Here is a 23,229-nt window from a genome sequence, read left to right as displayed (position 1 = left end):
AAGCCAAACTCTATAAGTCGCTCATAATTCCCGTTCTGCTATATGGTGCAGAGGCTTGGATGATGACAACAACCGATGAGTCGACGTTATGAGTTTTCGAGGGAAAAGTTCTGCGAAAGATTTATGGTCCTTTGCGCGTTGGCCACGGCTAATATCGCATTCGATGGAATGATGAGCTGTACGAGATATACGACGACATTGACATAGTTCAGCGAATTAAAAGACAGAGGCTACGCTGGCTAGGTCATGTTGTCCGGATGGATGAAAACACTCCGGATACCCGCCGCGGGAAGCAGAGGTAGAGGAAGACCTCCACTCCGTTGGAAGGACCAAGTGGAGAAGGACCTGGCTTCGCTTGGAATATCCAATTGACGCCACGTAGCGAAGAGAAGAAACGACTGGCGCGCTATTGTTGACTCGGCTATAATCGCGTAAGCGGTGTCTACGCCAGTAAAGAAGAAGAAGAAGAAGGAAATAGATAACACATTCCCATTCTCCAAGGATGAAAGTTCCAGATGTTGTTTTAATATAATGGGCACCTACAAACGAATAAAAAAACGCAACAACACATCTGGGGAAGGCGCAACAAATTGGAATTTTTTCCCAACCATGGGTGAAATTTTCGGCAGCCGCAGTAGTGTCCTTGTGCCTGATGCCATGCTGGAATCCCTTGAGTCCTTAATGCAAGATTTAAGTAATGATCCACCCGATAGCCCTACGGTGCTGAACTTAGATGCAACATTACCTAGTACTAGCACTTCAAGAAATCAACTAACAAGAAAAAGCAATGTGTTAGAGTATTTAAACAAGGAATCGGAAGAAGAAGAGAAGCTAGCAGTGGAAAAAGAAAAATTGGTCGAATTGAAAGAAATTCGTACACTGTTCCAGAAAATACTCGACAAATCTTAGAATTCATGTTTTACGTTTAACCTTGAATGAATTTTTCATATTAAATTTTAAGTAAAAATGAACTGACTGTTATTTTATTTTAATTTTTTCTTTACTGGGTTTAGTAAGGTTTAAAAACCCACTATAACTTTAAAGTCCAAACTGTTTCAATTATTATGTTATGAACAATCATGCATGCCATTGTAATTAATTTGGCATATATGGACGTTGAGCTTCGATGTATTTGAGAATTCAAAATTTTTTTTTTAAAACACCAAATGCCTGTTCCACAACAACGCGAGTTGAAGACAGAATCACATTGCATTTTGCATTGGTGTTAAGAACCCGTTATCACGATAGGGCACCATAAGGAACAATTCTAATGGATACCCTCCATCGCCCAACAAATGGTAATAAGAACAGATTTTACTCTCCTTGCTAATTATAGCATGTCTGACAGAGCTCCTTTGCCAAACTGATGAGTCGTGGCATGCACCTGGACAGCCGATAAATGCATCTATAAACCTCATTCGACTATCTACAATAGCCTGAAAAAAATATTTCCAGTTAATAATTAGAATCATGCAAAAAAGTTAATTTTTTACCTGTGTAATGATTGAATACGTTCCCTTTCGGTTGCGATAGCTGACTTCATCTCTGATTGGCCGCGAAATTGGAATATGAGTTCTGTCGATGCATCCAACTACAAAAGGAAAAGGATTATACCGCAGGTTTGTAAATTCTTCATTTAATTCTTTTTGTTCCGCTGCAGTTTTGGGAAATTTGATTACATCTCCCTTCAAGCGGCAAATCATTTTAATTATTTTCAGAAACACCTTATATGCGAGGCCAACTGCCACACCAAACCGATCGCTGACATCTCTGAAAGAGCAATTATTGCTTAGCTTCCAAATTGTTATTTGTAAAGCTTTTTTCAACGTTATTGCTATACGTCCAGTTTCACTTGAATTCCACCAGCGCTTAATCGCCATCTGCAACTTCTTTACATTTGGGGTATTAGTTTTATCAACTTACTCAATACTTTACGTATTTTATAATAAATACCTGAAATGTACTTTTCTTCATTCGAAAATGAGAATAAAATACATCTTCTTCCATGCTTTCGACAACCGTACAAAAATTTTTGGTTTTTGAAATTCTTCTCCTTGAATTTTCGCTACCTAATAATGCAAAACGACGGCGCACATTGGGATATCTGTGGCCGAAATTTAAAAATTTCATGTTGTCTGATTTGAATGAAAATTTCACAGTTTGTTACCAACTATCTATACATTATTTTCCCAAAGTATTAGGATTCTATCTGCATTAGTTTTTTGTCCAGAAATACCCAAAGTCGGTGAATGTAGAGAACATCAAAACTAGCAAAAAATTTACTCAAAAGTCAAATCATTGATACAATAAAACAACTACTGAAATTCAACTTTGTTATTATTTTTCATTTATAATATGTATCAAAGAAAAAATTTGCATCAAAATCCATTGAAAAAAATAATGCACAAAAAATTTTGCGAAACAACATAATTTGGACGTCAAAATTTCAATGTTCTTCAAATTCAAAGTGGTGCATCTTTTTAGCGCTGTCGACATACATATACCGAATTAAAGCCTGAAGTCTCAGCTAAACGATAAAAAAAATTCAGCTGTCCCAAATTGCCCCCCTTGAAAAAAACAATGTCAGAATGTCACGAAGATGTAAACAAGTTGCTAAAAGAGACTTGATAAAAGAGAATTTAGTTGTATGGGAGGTGGGCGTAAAAGTGGGCGGATATTATTGAAACTTAACACCAACATATATAATGTCATAAAAATGCTATGTACCAAAAATCAGTGCTGTAGGTCAAAAATTAAGTTTCACCTTATATGGGAGGTGGGCGTAAAATAAAATTTTAAAAAAAAATGTTTTAATTTTTTTCTTGATTGGCATCCAAAACAATGATGTACTAAATGTCATTGTCATTGTCATACAAGCCGCGGCAAAAAATAGAAGGAATCGGCTTTAGGGCTTTGAAATTTAGCACACATCTCTCATATTGCCAAATTAGATGAAAAAAAAAATTTTGTTAAAATCCGCCTACAACCACGCCCACCTCCCATATAACACAAAAATCAAAAATCATCCTACAGTAACAAAATTTTTTACAGAAAAAATAAAGCAAATCCGCCCACAATTACGCCCATCTCCCATATAATATAATCACAAAAGTTGCAATATTTTCGCTGTTATCACAGCTAGACTGTTAAAAATTGTCAAACGGATTTGAATCAATAAAAATTATTATTTCTCTAAAAATGAAACATGTCCGCCCACCTCCCATATAACATAAGCAATAAATATTCAAAAATGATCATATGTTATTAATTATTTATTCAACAAGTAATTTTTTAACATCATCGTCCAATTCTAAAGTTTTATTTTTAGGATTTGTTCTGAAACCATTAATAAAAGGATCCGATGAAGCTAAAAGCAAGTGCATTACATATTGATTTGTAGAAATTCTGGCGCATTTTCTAGGATGGTTAAGCCTATATTTCTTGTAATCTTTATTACGAGCTTCTTGAGCCTCCTCTGATAGCATGCCCAATGGTAAAATAGAGGATGAAACAATTTTACTTCCATACATTAAAACTTTATGTATCGTCATTGGCATATAGTAAAATTCATAAAGGCTGACATATAACCTCGCAGTTTTCATACAATAAATTAAAAATTTTTGAGGATCTATTGCTGCTTGACTATTGATTGTATTTAATATTATTTTAAATTTCTGCAATATCACAATATTTTATTTCTTTTGCCATTTCAAAATTTCGTGTTTTGTTAATTTTTTTTCGCCCGTTTGCACTTCTCTCGGTATCACATACGACACATACGAACGCCAAACCCTTTGAGGGTTTTACTATACTGACCTAGTACCATTACCCTGACTTGGAATTTCTTACCCCCTAGATTAGCTGTTGTACTGTGTAATTAGTTCAAATAATATAAGGCATCTAAACTAGCATTTTGTTTTTGTTGTATAACGTGAGACAGCTCCAAAAAATAACAACAAAGCAACAAACCGAACAATCAAAAAAACAAACAAAACAACGAAAAAAAAATGAAAATGCAACAGATAAGGTTATAGCCTTCTTTGATCCTTATCCGCACGTATCCGCAGTTCATTTTTTCGGTATCAAATCCCTTAAAGTGTACATAAAATATTAGGACTAACTAGACTATGTAGGTACATGTAGCTAATAGTCAAAACTATAATTTTTATGTAAAAGTGTTTAAAAAATGGTTTTATTTTGAAACTTTGTCAAAATTGACATGAATTAGGCCTATGAAATGAAAATAATTATTTTATAACATATTATAATATATATTAGGATAGACTTTAAAGTCACTTCTTATTGCTTAAAACGTCGAAACCCCATACGTCTGTTCTCATATTTTTCTCAATATTTTTCACAATTTTCAAGAGTTCTATTTTTATTTGACTTTGAAAATACGTTGTTATGTCAGTGAAATGTCAATTCGCAAATACTTGATAAATTAAACCGTATTCATTGTCTAGAAACACTACTGGAATGAATTTTTGTTAAAATTAGATAGTTAAAAATTACATATTTTTCCGCCTTTTACCCACTGTGCGACGTGCCAATGTTTCTTTTGTTTGTGAATTATTGTGAATGTATAATAAAATGTAAGTATTTTTTATTAGTTTGGAAATTTTCTTGACAAATAGCAAATTTGGTCCTCACACGAATTATTTTTGCAAGAGATGTAAGGTATCGTCATTGCACATGTGCAATACCATGCATTCAAAATTAAACACACGACACGAATATAACTAGGAAAAAGCAAGCCCGTTAGAACATAATTTTAAGTTTGCATACGCTATAGAGACGCCGGAGTTGCAAAGCCCTTGAAGGAAAAATATGAAAGAACTATGTGGAAAGTAAAACAGATTTTTTTAAATTTTGTTGATCCTTGCAGCTACTTTTTGTGTTGTTTTCTCGATTATCTCGTGGAGTTAAAAGTTCATCAATCAAATGTATGCACTTGTCAAATAGATCCAGAGAAAACGGAAGATTTCGATCGAGTTCGAGTTCGATCAAAGAGCAACAGCTCTTGCTCAATTTCGTATGCATAAAAATGAGCACAAACCAATTACAATTACTTAAGCAAACGGAGATCAAACGTTTAATTATTTTTGAAGTGCAAACATGTCGTCAAGTGGTAATGAATTAAAAGTAGAGCTTAAAAATAATTAGGCTGTTCACGGTAAGGTGATTATCGGGTTATGTGATTATTAGATTAAAAATAACCTCTATGCTCCGTGAGCACCCTATGTTGTATGGTTATTTGCTTATTTTTACACAAACAGCTGTTCATTGTTTACAATTTTAGTTCAATGAAATTCCAACTTATAAAATGCCTAAACAAAGTTTAAAAAGCAAAATAATCGAATTTAAAATAAGTTCTGCTATTCAGGAAATGGACTTTATTGAAGGTATGTGCTTATTAAATAATCCGAATTTTAAGGGTTCAAAAAATTCTTTGTATAAAATTTGCAGACATCTTGTATAATTTGCTGATTGTAAACAAAAAACAGCTGTTAATAGCAGAATTTCCAATAAGAAAATCTAAATGGAATTGCCATTCTCTTAGTTTTATTTATTTTTTGTGCTGCCATTTAGTAAAATTCCAACGACTTTCTAACACTGGAAATAAGCAAACAACCACATAATCTGTAAACAAGGGCCTAGGTTGGTCAACTTTGGTTATTTTGGCATAACGCATTTTGTTGTTGTTTGCTTAATCACATAACCACATAACTCGATAACCACCTTATCGTGAACAGCCTAAATATTAAAATGGAAGCTGACGAAATTTCAAAATTATTTGGTAGACAAAATAAAAGAAAACAAATATTTATTAGAAAATTATTTTTATTAATTAAAAAGTGAATTACATTTTATATATTTTTTGTATAAAAAATTGGATTGTATTTATGTTTACTATTTTTATAAACCAAAAAAATAAAAGTATTAATTCATATTAATAAAAAAAATAAATTGCTTACCATTTCATTTGAGCATCTTTTATTTCATCTCCATCTTTCGGGAATTTCATCCACTCGCTTGCTTTGGAAGATGTATAGTAAGTTTCGCAACTTCCGCATATATATGGCTATACCATTTTGGAATCCAGGGTCTACACAAAATCTTAAATACAGTCGAATTTTATCAATGTGTTTCCACGTGTTTCTTCTGACTCCTCATCAAAACTATTAGGCTGTTCAAGGTAAGGTGGTTATCGGGTTATGTGATTATTAGATTAAAAATAACCTCTATGCTCCGTGAGCACCCTATGTTGTATGGTTATTTGCTTATTTTTACACAAACAGCTGTTCATTGTTTACAATTTTAGTTCAACGAAATTCCAACTTATAAAATGCCTAAACAAAATTTAAAAAGCAAAATAATCGAATTTAAAATAAGTTCTGCTATTCAGGAAATGGACTTTATTGAAGGTATGTGTTTATTAAATAATCCGAATTTTAAGGGTTCAAAAAATTCTTTGTATAAAATTTGCAGACATCTTGCATAATTTGCTGATTGTAAACAAAAAACAGCTGTAAATAGCAGAATTTCCAATAAGAAAATCTAAATGGAAATGCCATTCGCTTAGTTTTATTTATTTTTTGTGCTGCCATTTAGTAAAATTCCAACGACTTTCTAACACTGGAAATAAGCAAACAACTATATAATCTGTAAACAAGGGCCTAGGTTGGTCAACTTTGGTTATTTTGTCACAACGCTTTTTGTTGTTGTTTACTTAATCACATAACCACATAACTCGATAACCACCTTATCGTGAACAGCCTATATGTATTTTCATTTTATTATTAATTATATAAAAAAAATCAATAACTAAGAATATAAGCCTGTTAATTTTTTTGTGTAAGAGAGTGAACTATAGGCAGGCTCAATAAAATTTGAGCAAGTGCTCACAAAAAAGAGCAAAAGCTTGTTTTTATGCATATGAAAGTGAGCACAAGTCCGTCGAACTGAGCAAGGCCAGATCAAACCTGAGCAGTGAGTATAATACATATATCCAGAAGACACACAAAGCTAAATCAGCAAATATTGTGGTTGCGGCACATATGGGTTGAAAATTTAGCGAAAATCAGTTTTGAGTAGCATCGCCGTAATTTTTAATTCTCACTCTCGTCCAGTTTTTTTGAAGATAAATGCTCCTGTGTGCGACGTTTGGACTGATATCCCAGTCCGCTTCGTTTCTTCCTTGTCCTCCATGATGAGTTTTAAAAATCGGGGGTTTCTACCGCTAGCATTTTATACCTAACTTCTAATACTAATTATAATTAAGTATTATGATATTCGTACATATTTTCAGGACTTGCAGCATCGTTTTCATTGAATGTTTCTTTCTAATTAATAATCGACTTCCGAATTATCATAATCGCTCCATAATATAAAACTATGCAGAATTTTACAAGCTAATACAATTTTTGATAACTCTTCCTCTTTTTTAAATAGTTCTGGCTTAACCATCAGTATATACACGTACCTGCATAATAATTGAGTAGTGCTCCTTTCGGTCATAATAGCCAATTTCATTCATCTGCGGTGTGTTTATTTGAAAATGCCATGCTTCCAAACACCCGTATACAAAAGAAACACTCCATAACTGTTTCCTGCTAGTATTTACTTAAGTTATTATTAAAATCAAGAAAACGTACAGAAAATGTTTCACGAGACATCCGAAAATGTGATAAATATATATCTGGAGGTTAGAATAGAATAAGCTGAGACCGTATAGTTACAGACAAATTCTAGTATAGTCCACAAAGAAAGCACGAAAGCACTGAGCTTAATAAAAGACAAGCGTCACCTAGACTTGATCTGGGTTCCCGGCCACAGGAGCATTTGCGGGAACGAAAAAGCGGACGAGTTGGCAAAGGCAGGAGCTTTCCTTAACAAAACCGAGACGGTGCTAATGCTAAGCCGCTAGGATCGATCAAAAGAGATATGATTAGACAATTTCAACAAGTTGCAAATAACGGATAGAAAAACATAACAAAATGTATTATAACTAAACAATTATGCCCAACATATGACGAGAAAAGAACTAACGATTTATTAACCCTGCATAACCAATCATATTTTTTACGCGTTATAACCAATGTTAGTCGATTCGACTAATGTACCCTAAAAATCTATTCTATGGAATCGGTTCTTCATTAAATATTATAAAAGATATCAAAAGAAGAAAATAATACAGTTTTTTGTTTTTAAAAATAAAAAATCATTCATATTTAGTTTATTTTTGCTTAATTTTGGTATAAAATTACTTGCTACTCTTGTTCAGTCTTAGTAGTATCATATGGTACTAACAAAAAAAAAAAAAAAAGAAATAGAACATAACTAAAAAACATAAAAGTCTTTCTGCCGTTATAAAATTAAAGCATTACTTTAAGTAACTATACTAGAAAAAAAACTTTTAAATCATTATTTTGCACAGAAGGCACAAAGCTCAACTTTGTGCTCACCACAGGTACTTTTGCCGCATTTTGTGCATACTGTCTTCGCCATGCGGTGTTTTTGATATGGGCAGAAGGCGCAAATTTTTCTTTTGGTGTTTTTTTTTGGAGCAGCATTGTCTGTGTTAGTCTCCTCGACTTGTGTCGATAAGATATTTTGTATGTTTTCGCGTGCACATTACTTAAGAGTAGGAGTCCTCAAGCGCTCTTCCATGAATGGTGTGACTAGAGATGAATGGAGTTGCTTCATGAAATCACGACGAGAAAGGGGTTTTTTTCTTTTCGCTTATCATATTGTGCGTGCAGATCACATAGCTGTTAACAAATGCAATATTTAATAAGCCAAAAAATTGGCACATTGGCCATCTCTTTGTTTTTCGTGAGCACGACATAACACTACACATCTGGTCAAGAGTGTCAACGCCAAAATTTATTATAAAACTCGACCGAATTTGGCTTATCACTTAGTGGATTAATTGCCCCTTCTTCATCACAAGAAGACAGCAAGTACACAATCTTATTAGGTTTTGTATTTACGAAAGCAGTGTTAGCTTGTTATCGTAGAAGAACATAGCGGTGCCAGTCTTTTTTCCTTTTTGCAGTTCTATTTCCTGCGGAATTTCTGCTTTGTTTGCACGCAATATACCAACTAATATGAGCTTGTACGGCTTTTGTAACAGCGACTTTGAGAGCGGAACTGACGTGAACCAATTGTCCATCGTAATATTTCGACTGGAGCCGTGAACAATTTTCGTAATTTTTTTTACGCCAGGGATGGGTAGATTTTTAGCCCGCAAAGTTAGCAAAGTGCGCACGGGGGCTAGATGGGGGGAATATCAGTTTACGGAGAGAATGGCATAACAAGTTGCGAAAAGTTGCGAAAAAAATCAATTACATTCCTCCGTAACTTAATGTTCATCGCAGAGTGGTTGCGGCAATACTGACATTGTACACAAATTAAAGAGCGGAAGTTTACTTCATATCGGAATTGTACACTTGTGTGAACAAAAAGAGGTAAACATAATTTGCAGGGTTTAGAGGTTCGCATTAAAATTTGTTTTTATTTACTTTTGCATGGTGGGAAATTCTAATCACTGTTAGGAAAAAATATATAAGTTATACTTGTATCTAAAAACAATTTTATTTAATAAGAAAACAGCACATTTTAAAACTTCACAACACCTATATTTGTTCCTATTTTGTTCACACCACTGTACATGTGATAGATCAGTTAATGGTGGTGATGCCAGTTGTAAAAATTCATTTTAGATACAATTGGGCAAACTTTTCTCAAGTTGTGGGCTTTTATACGTACATATGCATATCTGCATATATAAAAAAGAAGATACTTGTGACCGTTATATTTACATATTGTGTTTAAACATATTGCAGTTCCATTTAATGAAAATGCTTATATAAATATATGATTTGTGATAGTTTCAGTTTGGTTGTTTTATCAAAATATTCAAAGAATTGAGGTTTTTTTCTATATGTAATTGTTTTGTTAAATTTTAAAAATCTAAGTTGCCTCTGGAAATGTATTAAAATAATAATATGCGCTATAGAAAGGGAACACATATTTTCAAAAATATAAGAAATCATCAAATAAAAATATACAATATTTGCGCGGTATGGCATTATTGATTGAGAGTGGCTAAGCACACAAATAGAATACAAACGCTAATGGCAGAAACATCTTCTCACTTCGCCACGAGCGGCAAGCGTTTTGTTCTCGTTTTCATTCGAACAATGTTGCCATTACTCAATACGCATATGTGGTTTTGTACACATCTAAGTTTAACGACTACCTTACTTTTACAAACACATACATACCCTTCAGCTAATCCACACAACGTGACTGTGTTCATCGGCAGTAGCTTTGCAACTGAATCAACTGTCACAATATTAAATCAGAGGACGATAGATAAAAAAAAAAAACGACGAAACGACTAACATTGGTGAGCCAGAGTTAAATAGGTCTATGAAAAGTATCTACAGAGTAACAGCTACCATAACAGGGCACTGGCCATTATGTCCAAAAGCTTATCGGACATAAGTAGCTTCATCGAAACTTCAAAATGGTTTGAAAGTGAAGGTGCAAGCAAATATAAAAATGTGGTAGCAAATATAAAATGTCTACGAATAGTGCAACAAAATGACAGAGCCAGTGCTAGTTGAGCCCGAGCAACAACAGGGCTGCACTCCTACCTACCTAGAATAGAATCGTTTTAATGTTTCAGATTTTACTATTGTTCCATTTTTTTTTTAATTTCGGTGATAAGCCATATAAAAAAATTCGCTTGATTCCTTGCTTTTTTGTACTTTAGAAGCAAAAGCTATCCACCAAGTTATCCACGGTTAAATTTACTAAAAAATTAATCATTCATTAGATTTCTTTAATTTCCACCTTTTAAATATTCTTCTTCGGCGTAGACACCGCTTACGCGATTATAAAGGGTGATTTTTTAAGAGCTTGATAACTTTTTTTAAAAAAAAAACGCATAAAATTTGCAAAATCTCATCGGTTCTTTATTTGAAACGTTAGATTGGTTCATGACATTTACTTTTTGAAGATAATTTCATTTAAATGTTGACCGCGGCTGCGTCTTAGGTGGTCCATTCGGAAAGTCCAATTTTGGGCAACTTTTTCGAGCATTTCGGCCGGAATAGCCCGAATTTCTTCGGAAATGTTGTCTTCCAAAGCTGGAATAGTTGCTGGCTTATTTCTGTAGACTTTAGACTTGACGTAGCCCCACAAAAAATAGTCTAAAGGCGTTAAATCGCATGATCTTGGTGGCCAACTTACGGGTCCATTTCTTGAGATGAATTGTTGTCCGAAGTTTTCCCTCAAAATGGCCATAGAATCGCGAGCTGTGTGGCATGTAGCGCCATCTTGTTGAAACCACATGTCAACCAAGTTCAGTTCTTCCATTTTTGGCAACAAAAAGTTTGTTAGCATCGAACGATAGCGATCGCCATTCACCGTAACGTTGCGTCCAACAGCATCTTTGAAAAAATACGGTCCAATGATTCCACCAGCGTACAAACCACACCAAACAGTGCATTTTTCGGGATGCATGGGCAGTTCTTGAACGGCTTCTGGTTGCTCTTCACCCCAAATGCGGCAATTTTGCTTATTTACGTAGCCATTCAACCAGAAATGAGCCTCATCGCTGAACAAAATAAAGCGCGAAACACATTTCGAACCGAACACTGATTTTGGTAATAAAATTCAATGATTTGCAAGCGTTGCTCGTTAGTAAGTCTATTCATGATGAAATGTCAAAGCATACTGAGCATCTTTCTCTTTGACACCATGTCTGAAATCCCACGTGATCTGTCAAATACTAATGCATGAAAATCCTAACCTCAAAAAAATCACCCGTTAGCTGCAATAACAACACCGCACCAGTCGTTTTTTCTTTTCGCTACGTGTCGCCAATTGAATATTCCAAGCGAAGCCAGGTCCTTCCATACTTGCTCCTTCCAACGGAGGTGAGATCTTCCTCTTCCTCTGCATCCCCCGGCTGCACAGTGTGTCGTTTAATACAAGCTAGGGGGACAAAAATATTTTAGTTTGAAATTTAATTGTTTTGGTCGTGTTGATTAATGATTTTAAGTTTCATTGAAAAATTAATATATTTTTTTTTAGATTTACGAATAGAAAACAAAAAATTGTGTAAGAAATATATTTAATTATTTTTTTAAATTTCAAAACATACAATAACATTTACTTGGATGTATAAAATACGTACTAATACATAAGTCCATTACATTACAACTATTGAAAAACGCGATGATTAGTAAGGGAATTTTTACCAACAGACCTTATAATAACAGTAATATAAAAATAACAATAACACACAACAACAAAATGTTTAATATTATATACTATATCATTACTCATTGAATGACTCATCATCACTGTTAGATTCATCTGAATCAGATACTAGATAATCTTTATCGTCATGGTCACATGTTACCTGACGTGGTACTTTTGATGGTATTGAAGGCGGGACAATTAAATTTAGAACTTCCTCCGGTAATTTATCTGTTCTCTTTCTAGGAACTTCTCTGAGTTAGTTGATTACCGGATCGGATGTTATTAAAAGCATATGTAGTAAATCTATATTACGTTTTACCAAAATTTGAGAACCGCGATTATCACAAAGTGTTGGAAGAAATTGAGATACTTCTTCCAAAACCTTGTTAGTTTCTGATATAGTAAAATCAGTTGTTTCCTTTATAAAAAATAAGCTTAATTGGGCGACAATAGAGTGTGGACGAAGGCCGCGGATTTTGCCATAAAATATTTTGGCTGGCATCGTCACTCAATCTCAATGGGACAATAGCAAAAACAAACATATACTCATCAGTAGCATCGCAGTTCTCAAATTTCTGTTTATAAGCGCTATGGCCGGAGCTTCCGTCACATCCCCATTTGCTGATTAGTGTGAATGACGACTTAGAAGATATATTTGCTTTAAAAACTTCACATTGCGCTTCAATTAAACGTTTAGCGGTTTTATCCAAAATGCGTTGAAGTATAATTTCGGCGCGCGTTTCTGTTACCAAGATATGCTCATCTGCAGGGTAACACAAATTTTTAGACTTACGTAAACTAAAATAGGATAGAAAAACTTTATGTCCCGCCTTCAATGACCATTTACGCGTCTGTTTACAGGAGTAACTTGTGCACTTAGAATCCACATAATAAGCTAATGCCTCATCACTTGCCAATTGCCTGCCTTCGCATGTGGTATTACCATACTTCTTTTTTCTGTAGATTTCAAACTTTAATCGAAGTAGCTATGCTTCTATTACCCTCAAAGCGATTTGCTACTTCCGCGGCTCCTGTGAACTCGATGGCACTTCGCGATTGTAGTAAGTCTTCGACCCTTGGTTTTTTCGTTTTAAAAGACGACTCTTCAAAATTTTTTTTTGGTCTACCTTCAGGTCGATTGCTTCCAGTTGATGAGGTAGGGCAGGGATGTTCCATTTGTAGGTAAAATTGTAAATCTGCTCCTTCTAACCAACTGCCATTTTTGTTTAAAAAACGTTCAATCATCATATTTGTTTCAGTCCATTTTTTCGAAAATTTTGACGAAACACTCGAAATGTTTAACTTTATCTTCTTCTGTGTATCAGGCGTTACATCTGTAGCACTAAATTTTGTGCAAACATAATTAACTAATCGGGAATTTCGTTGTATTTTACATTTTCGCCATTCTTCAAATAACTCCATTTTTGAAATAGAGCAAACTCAATCTGAAAAAAAAATAATTAAAAATTATGGGGGAAAGATGGGGTACTCGATCAAAGGTCATTGTATAGCTTAAGGTTGCCGTTATACAATATTCAAACATTAGCTTGGATATATGTGGATAAAAAAAGTTGCATACGTTTAAAACTTGAAAATAAAAAGAACACAAACATTTTTATATGAATTTTCAAAACCCCGTACAACGTATTAACTAAACGCAAACCAAGTATTAAATTGCATAAAATATACATACATACCTTCTAAATTATATTCCATTTCATTAACAGTCGTGTTTTCCTCTCCAAACCTTGTTAAATCACTATTTATATTGTATTTTTTATTTAAATTGAAAACATAAAAATGATAACAGCGTATCACTTCGATTAAACTTGTTGTAGTTAACCGTATTAGAATATTTTGCACAATTCTTACTTAAAATTGTGACATATCAAGGGTTGTTATAATCAGAGTACTGTCAATTATTTGATTGTTTACATTGACTTTTGTCCGCCTACAATGATCCAGGCGAATCACTGTGGGCTGGTACTGCGTCGAATACTTTCAGAGCTAGAAGGTTTTCGTCCATTTGAACAACATGACCTAGCCAGCGTAGGCGCTGTTTTTTAATTCGCTGAACTATGTCAATGTGGTCGTATTTCTCATACAGCTCATCGTTCCATCGAATGCGATATTCGCCGTGGCCAAAGCGCAAAAAATCATAAATCTTTCTCAGAACTTTTCTCTCGAAAACTCGCAACGTCGCCACATTAGTTGTTGCCATCGTCCAAGCCTCTGCACCATATAGCAGGACGGGAATTATGGGTGACTTATAGAATTTGGTTTTTGTTCAACGAAAGAGGACTTTACATCTCAATTGCCTACTCAGTTCGAAGTAGCATCTGTTGTCGAGGCCGACATTGTTGTTGATGTTAATAATGGTTCCACGATAGACGAAATTATCTAAAACTTCGAAATTATGGCTGTCAACAGTGACGTGGGGACCGTGTCGGAAGTGCGACTACTGTTTGTTTGATGATAGGAGCATCTCTTGCCCTCGCTCACTACTAGACATATTTACTTCGCTGCCTTCTAGATTATGTAGAAAGCTGAACTAACAGGGCAGTTGTCGAGGCCAATGATATTAGAAGATTGTACCTTCTCGGTTTAGTTCTGCAGCTCGAATTATTTTCTCCAGCAGAAGATTGAAGAAGTCGCACGATAGGGAGTCGCCTTGTCTGAAACCTCGTTTGGTATCGAACGGCTCGATCCTGCGGAACTTTTGGTGTTGTTGATAGTTTCAGTTTGGTTGTTTTATCAAAATATTCAAAGAATTGAGGTTTTTTTCTATATGTAATTGTTTTGTTAAATTTTAAAAATCTAATTTGCCTCTGGAAATGTATTAAAATAATAATATGCGCTATAGAAAGGGAACACATATTTTCAAAAATATAAGAAATCATCAAATAAAAATATACAATATTTGCGCGGTATGGCATTATTGATTGAGAGTGGCTAAGCACACAAATAGAATACAAACGCTAATGGCAGAAACATCTTCTCACTTCGCCACGAGCGGCAAGCGTTTTGTTCTCGTTTTCATTCGAACAATGTTGCCATTACTCAATACGCATATGTGGTTTTGTACACATCTAAGTTTTCAATTATAATTTTTCATAATAAAAAAATATCAAAACTGAAATCAAACTATTAAAACTAGTTTCTATATTTGTAAATAATAGCATTCGATTCTGAATTTGAATTATTTTACGAAAGTTTCAAATATATTGAAGACAATTTTTGTAATTACTACAGTATATCGACAACCCTGCGGTGTGAGAGAGCAATCAGCTGAGTCGTTGTAAATTCTAGGATTGCGCTCTCATAAGATTCATTTGAAGAAACAGTGGTTCATAAACTGAAGTTATTATTGAAATTATTTTTATAAGGAAGTTTAAAGAAATAACCTGGTATGAAACTTTTTGCTTCGAAAATTATATATAAAATAAGAAGTAGGTTAGCTGATTTAAATTTTGGTACTTGGTACAATAATGCGTGGAGCAAATGACATTAAACCAAACATATAATTAATTATTTCAAATAAACAAAATTAAATGCTGATATAAAGACATATTAAAAAAGTGGTTACTAAAATCAAATATTTATTATACTTTTTGTTATTTGTCTTACATTTTATAAATTTATAGTAGTTACAAAGAAACTGAAAATTGTAAGGCAATTTTACTGTTATTACCCACAGTGCAACTTCTCATATATGCGTGCGCTCTCATTTGTAAACATGGTGTGGTAAAATACGTTGCTCTTACTTCCCTCTTCATGTTTGCCCGCGATGATCCCCTCACCTAGCCCTCAAAATGTGCACTCGTGCCCGCACGGGCAAAATGCCACTGAGGGCTAATATGCCAATCCCTGTTTTACGCAATACTCACCAAGAGGAATATTACTACAGTTGGTAATCTTTCCTAAATAAGACATTGCATCCACTACATAATATGTTCCACTATCGCAGAGAACTATGATCTTTAGCCCATATTTAGCTGGTTTGTTTGGGATGTACATTCGGAATAGGCATCTTCCACGAAATGCTGAAAGCTGCTCATCAATCGTGAGATAGAGCCCGGGGTTATAGTTCTCCCGACATTTTTGCATAAACATTTCCCAAACATCTCTTATAGGAGCAAATCTGTCATTAAGACGTAAAGTTCTTTGAGACCTATCGTCAAAACGCAGACACACCATCAAGAAAGTAAATCGGAAGCGGCTCATTGTTGCTATGTATCTAGTGCCAGAATATTCTAAGTTAAATATTTCATGAGAAGTCAAATGGTTATCTTTCATAACAGCGCTTAAGGCCAAAATTCCAATAAGAGCCTCAATCTCTTTTTTATCAACTGGCTTTTTAGTGGCATAGTCTGCATTAGCGCTCTGTTTCCTTTTTTCAATTTCAAAATTGGTATAGCGGACCACCGTGTCTATAATTTCTTCAGTAAAGAAAAGCTTAAACACTTCTAAAGGGTCAGTAATACCCTTAGCCTCTTTTGTTGGGCACCTAGCCTGATGCACTATATTTCCCGCTGAACGATGTCGTCTTCCTTTGCTTGTCGTCCATTAGTGTTTATTCTTCCCACGTAAAATGTTTTTTGAAAAAGGTATAATATTTTTGTGAGTCGGTTGAGTAGGACTATTACTGCTTTCTTCATCGCTGCCTTCCAGATTGTGATCACTGCATTCAAAACCATCACTATTTACTGCTTCATCTGACAAACTTCCCTGCATCATTTCTTCGGATGGACTTGGTGCGTACTCGCTTTCGGAAGCACTGAAATCTTCTTCTTCATCATCGGAAAGATCCAAAATTCTCTCAATTTCATCGTCAGATATTCTATGTGCAGCCATATTACTCGCTAAAAAAAGTTGCACTAAACCCAATGTTAGTCGTAACGACTACCTTACTTTTACAAACACATACATACCCTTCAGCTAATCCACACAACGTGACTGTGTTCATCGGCAGTAGCTTTGCAACTGAATCAACTGTCACAATATTAAATCAGAGGACGATAGATAAAAAAAAAAAACGACGAAACGACTAACATTGGTGAGCCAGAGTTAAATAGGTCTATGAAAAGTATCTACAGAGTAACAGCTACCATAACAGGGCACTGGCCATTATGTCCAAAAGCTTATCGGACATAAGTAGCTTCATCGAAACTTCAAAATGGTTTGAAAGTGAAGGTGCAAGCAAATATAAAAATGTGGTAGCAAATATAAAATGTCTACGAATAGTGCAACAAAATGACAGAGCCAGTGCTAGTTGAGCCCGAGCAACAACAGGGCTGCACTCCTACCTACCTAGAATAGAATCGTTTTAATGTTTCAGATTTTACTATTGTTCCATTTTTTTTTAATTTCGGTGATAAGCCATATAAAAAAATTCGCTTGATTCCTTGCTTTTTTGTACTTTAGAAGCAAAAGCTATCCACCAAGTTATCCACGGTTAAATTTACTAAAAAATTAATCATTCATTAGATTTCTTTAATTTCCACCTTTTAAATATTCTTCTTCGGCGTAGACACCGCTTACGCGATTATAAAGGGTGATTTTTTAAGAGCTTGATAACTTTTTTTAAAAAAAAAACGCATAAAATTTGCAAAATCTCATCGGTTCTTTATTTGAAACGTTAGATTGGTTCATGACATTTACTTTTTGAAGATAATTTCATTTAAATGTTGACCGCGGCTGCGTCTTAGGTGGTCCATTCGGAAAGTCCAATTTTGGGCAACTTTTTCGAGCATTTCGGCCGGAATAGCCCGAATTTCTTCGGAAATGTTGTCTTCCAAAGCTGGAATAGTTGCTGGCTTATTTCTGTAGACTTTAGACTTGACGTAGCCCCACAAAAAATAGTCTAAAGGCGTTAAATCGCATGATCTTGGTGGCCAACTTACGGGTCCATTTCTTGAGATGAATTGTTGTCCGAAGTTTTCCCTCAAAATGGCCATAGAATCGCGAGCTGTGTGGCATGTAGCGCCATCTTGTTGAAACCACATGTCAACCAAGTTCAGTTCTTCCATTTTTGGCAACAAAAAGTTTGTTAGCATCGAACGATAGCGATCGCCATTCACCGTAACGTTGCGTCCAACAGCATCTTTGAAAAAATACGGTCCAATGATTCCACCAGCGTACAAACCACACCAAACAGTGCATTTTTCGGGATGCATGGGCAGTTCTTGAACGGCTTCTGGTTGCTCTTCACCCCAAATGCGGCAATTTTGCTTATTTACGTAGCCATTCAACCAGAAATGAGCCTCATCGCTGAACAAAATAAAGCGCGAAACACATTTCGAACCGAACACTGATTTTGGTAATAAAATTCAATGATTTGCAAGCGTTGCTCGTTAGTAAGTCTATTCATGATGAAATGTCAAAGCATACTGAGCATCTTTCTCTTTGACACCATGTCTGAAATCCCACGTGATCTGTCAAATACTAATGCATGAAAATCCTAACCTCAAAAAAATCACCCGTTAGCTGCAATAACAACACCGCACCAGTCGTTTTTTCTTTTCGCTACGTGTCGCCAATTGAATATTCCAAGCGAAGCCAGGTCCTTCCATACTTGCTCCTTCCAACGGAGGTGAGATCTTCCTCTTCCTCTGCATCCCCCGGCTGCACAGTGTGTCGTTTAATACAAGCTAGGGGGACAAAAATATTTTAGTTTGAAATTTAATTGTTTTGGTCGTGTTGATTAATGATTTTAAGTTTCATTGAAAAATTAATATATTTTTTTTTAGATTTACGAATAGAAAACAAAAAATTGTGTAAGAAATATATTTAATTATTTTTTTAAATTTCAAAACATACAATAACATTTACTTGGATGTATAAAATACGTACTAATACATAAGTCCATTACATTACAACTATTGAAAAACGCGATGATTAGTAAGGGAATTTTTACCAACAGACCTTATAATAACAGTAATATAAAAATAACAATAACACACAACAACAAAATGTTTAATATTATATACTATATCATTACTCATTGAATGACTCATCATCACTGTTAGATTCATCTGAATCAGATACTAGATAATCTTTATCGTCATGGTCACATGTTACCTGACGTGGTACTTTTGATGGTATTGAAGGCGGGACAATTAAATTTAGAACTTCCTCCGGTAATTTATCTGTTCTCTTTCTAGGAACTTCTCTGAGTTAGTTGATTACCGGATCGGATGTTATTAAAAGCATATGTAGTAAATCTATATTACGTTTTACCAAAATTTGAGAACCGCGATTATCACAAAGTGTTGGAAGAAATTGAGATACTTCTTCCAAAACCTTGTTAGTTTCTGATATAGTAAAATCAGTTGTTTCCTTTATAAAAAATAAGCTTAATTGGGCGACAATAGAGTGTGGACGAAGGCCGCGGATTTTGCCATAAAATATTTTGGCTGGCATCGTCACTCAATCTCAATGGGACAATAGCAAAAACAAACATATACTCATCAGTAGCATCGCAGTTCTCAAATTTCTGTTTATAAGCGCTATGGCCGGAGCTTCCGTCACATCCCCATTTGCTGATTAGTGTGAATGACGACTTAGAAGATATATTTGCTTTAAAAACTTCACATTGCGCTTCAATTAAACGTTTAGCGGTTTTATCCAAAATGCGTTGAAGTATAATTTCGGCGCGCGTTTCTGTTACCAAGATATGCTCATCTGCAGGGTAACACAAATTTTTAGACTTACGTAAACTAAAATAGGATAGAAAAACTTTATGTCCCGCCTTCAATGACCATTTACGCGTCTGTTTACAGGAGTAACTTGTGCACTTAGAATCCACATAATAAGCTAATGCCTCATCACTTGCCAATTGCCTGCCTTCGCATGTGGTATTACCATACTTCTTTTTTCTGTAGATTTCAAACTTTAATCGAAGTAGCTATGCTTCTATTACCCTCAAAGCGATTTGCTACTTCCGCGGCTCCTGTGAACTCGATGGCACTTCGCGATTGTAGTAAGTCTTCGACCCTTGGTTTTTTCGTTTTAAAAGACGACTCTTCAAAATTTTTTTTTGGTCTACCTTCAGGTCGATTGCTTCCAGTTGATGAGGTAGGGCAGGGATGTTCCATTTGTAGGTAAAATTGTAAATCTGCTCCTTCTAACCAACTGCCATTTTTGTTTAAAAAACGTTCAATCATCATATTTGTTTCAGTCCATTTTTTCGAAAATTTTGACGAAACACTCGAAATGTTTAACTTTATCTTCTTCTGTGTATCAGGCGTTACATCTGTAGCACTAAATTTTGTGCAAACATAATTAACTAATCGGGAATTTCGTTGTATTTTACATTTTCGCCATTCTTCAAATAACTCCATTTTTGAAATAGAGCAAACTCAATCTGAAAAAAAAATAATTAAAAATTATGGGGGAAAGATGGGGTACTCGATCAAAGGTCATTGTATAGCTTAAGGTTGCCGTTATACAATATTCAAACATTAGCTTGGATATATGTGGATAAAAAAAGTTGCATACGTTTAAAACTTGAAAATAAAAAGAACACAAACATTTTTATATGAATTTTCAAAACCCCGTACAACGTATTAACTAAACGCAAACCAAGTATTAAATTGCATAAAATATACATACATACCTTCTAAATTATATTCCATTTCATTAACAGTCGTGTTTTCCTCTCCAAACCTTGTTAAATCACTATTTATATTGTATTTTTTATTTAAATTGAAAACATAAAAATGATAACAGCGTATCACTTCGATTAAACTTGTTGTAGTTAACCGTATTAGAATATTTTGCACAATTCTTACTTAAAATTGTGACATATCAAGGGTTGTTATAATCAGAGTACTGTCAATTATTTGATTGTTTACATTGACTTTTGTCCGCCTACAATGATCCAGGCGAATCACTGTGGGCTGGTACTGCGTCGAATACTTTCAGAGCTAGAAGGTTTTCGTCCATTTGAACAACATGACCTAGCCAGCGTAGGCGCTGTTTTTTAATTCGCTGAACTATGTCAATGTGGTCGTATTTCTCATACAGCTCATCGTTCCATCGAATGCGATATTCGCCGTGGCCAAAGCGCAAAAAATCATAAATCTTTCTCAGAACTTTTCTCTCGAAAACTCGCAACGTCGCCACATTAGTTGTTGCCATCGTCCAAGCCTCTGCACCATATAGCAGGACGGGAATTATGGGTGACTTATAGAATTTGGTTTTTGTTCAACGAAAGAGGACTTTACATCTCAATTGCCTACTCAGTTCGAAGTAGCATCTGTTGTCGAGGCCGACATTGTTGTTGATGTTAATAATGGTTCCACGATAGACGAAATTATCTAAAACTTCGAAATTATGGCTGTCAACAGTGACGTGGGGACCGTGTCGGAAGTGCGACTACTGTTTGTTTGATGATAGGAGCATCTCTTGCCCTCGCTCACTACTAGACATATTTACTTCGCTGCCTTCTAGATTATGTAGAAAGCTGAACTAACAGGGCAGTTGTCGAGGCCAATGATATTAGAAGATTGTACCTTCTCGGTTTAGTTCTGCAGCTCGAATTATTTTCTCCAGCAGAAGATTGAAGAAGTCGCACGATAGGGAGTCGCCTTGTCTGAAACCTCGTTTGGTATCGAACGGCTCGATCCTGCGGAACTTTTGGTGTTGTTGATAGTTTCAGTTTGGTTGTTTTATCAAAATATTCAAAGAATTGAGGTTTTTTTCTATATGTAATTGTTTTGTTAAATTTTAAAAATCTAATTTGCCTCTGGAAATGTATTAAAATAATAATATGCGCTATAGAAAGGGAACACATATTTTCAAAAATATAAGAAATCATCAAATAAAAATATACAATATTTGCGCGGTATGGCATTATTGATTGAGAGTGGCTAAGCACACAAATAGAATACAAACGCTAATGGCAGAAACATCTTCTCACTTCGCCACGAGCGGCAAGCGTTTTGTTCTCGTTTTCATTCGAACAATGTTGCCATTACTCAATACGCATATGTGGTTTTGTACACATCTAAGTTTTCAATTATAATTTTTCATAATAAAAAAATATCAAAACTGAAATCAAACTATTAAAACTAGTTTCTATATTTGTAAATAATAGCATTCGATTCTGAATTTGAATTATTTTACGAAAGTTTCAAATATATTGAAGACAATTTTTGTAATTACTACAGTATATCGACAACCCTGCGGTGTGAGAGAGCAATCAGCTGAGTCGTTGTAAATTCTAGGATTGCGCTCTCATAAGATTCATTTGAAGAAACAGTGGTTCATAAACTGAAGTTATTATTGAAATTATTTTTATAAGGAAGTTTAAAGAAATAACCTGGTATGAAACTTTTTGCTTCGAAAATTATATATAAAATAAGAAGTAGGTTAGCTGATTTAAATTTTGGTACTTGGTACAATAATGCGTGGAGCAAATGACATTAAACCAAACATATAATTAATTATTTCAAATAAACAAAATTAAATGCTGATATAAAGACATATTAAAAAAGTGGTTACTAAAATCAAATATTTATTATACTTTTTGTTATTTGTCTTACATTTTATAAATTTATAGTAGTTACAAAGAAACTGAAAATTGTTAGGCAATTTTACTGTTATTACCCACAGTGCAACTTCTCATATATGCGTGCGCTCTCATTTGTAAACATGGTGTGGTAAAATACGTTGCTCTTACTTCCCTCTTCATGTTTGCCCGCGATGATCCCCTCACCTAGCCCTCAAAATGTGCACTCGTGCCCGCACGGGCAAAATGCCACTGAGGGCTAATATGCCAATCCCTGTTTTACGCAATACTCACCAAGAGGAATATTACTACAGTTGGTAATCTTTCCTAAATAAGACATTGCATCCACTACATAATATGTTCCACTATCGCAGAGAACTATGATCTTTAGCCCATATTTAGCTGGTTTGTTTGGGATGTACATTCGGAATAGG

General features: G+C 34.7%; 1 protein-coding gene and 2 long non-coding RNA genes across 3 annotated transcripts in view; 1 reads left to right on the top strand and 2 right to left on the bottom strand.

Annotated features, from left to right (window-relative positions):
- Nucleotides 1-23,229, top strand: part of LOC125780334 (uncharacterized) — a 386,491-nt gene that overhangs the window by 198,313 nt on the left and 164,949 nt on the right. The window lies entirely within an intron of this gene.
- On the bottom strand, nt 9,319-20,609 carry LOC125775734 (uncharacterized). Its single transcript, XR_007421342.1, has 3 exons — nt 20,492-20,609; nt 11,363-13,570; nt 9,319-11,330 (listed from the first exon to the last, which is right to left on the bottom strand). It is a non-coding gene; the product is annotated as an uncharacterized LOC125775734 (long non-coding RNA).
- LOC125775660 (uncharacterized) lies at nt 16,204-20,460 on the bottom strand. Its single transcript, XR_007421257.1, has 3 exons — nt 18,283-20,460; nt 17,214-18,250; nt 16,204-17,159 (listed from the first exon to the last, which is right to left on the bottom strand). It is a non-coding gene; the product is annotated as an uncharacterized LOC125775660 (long non-coding RNA).

The sequence above is a fragment of the Bactrocera dorsalis genome, chromosome 1, assembly GCF_023373825.1.
Source record: "Bactrocera dorsalis isolate Fly_Bdor chromosome 1, ASM2337382v1, whole genome shotgun sequence".
Taxonomy (NCBI): Eukaryota; Metazoa; Arthropoda; class Insecta; order Diptera; family Tephritidae; genus Bactrocera; species Bactrocera dorsalis.
Note: the sequence above shows the minus strand (reverse complement) of the source record. Positions and strands in the feature narration are given on the sequence as shown.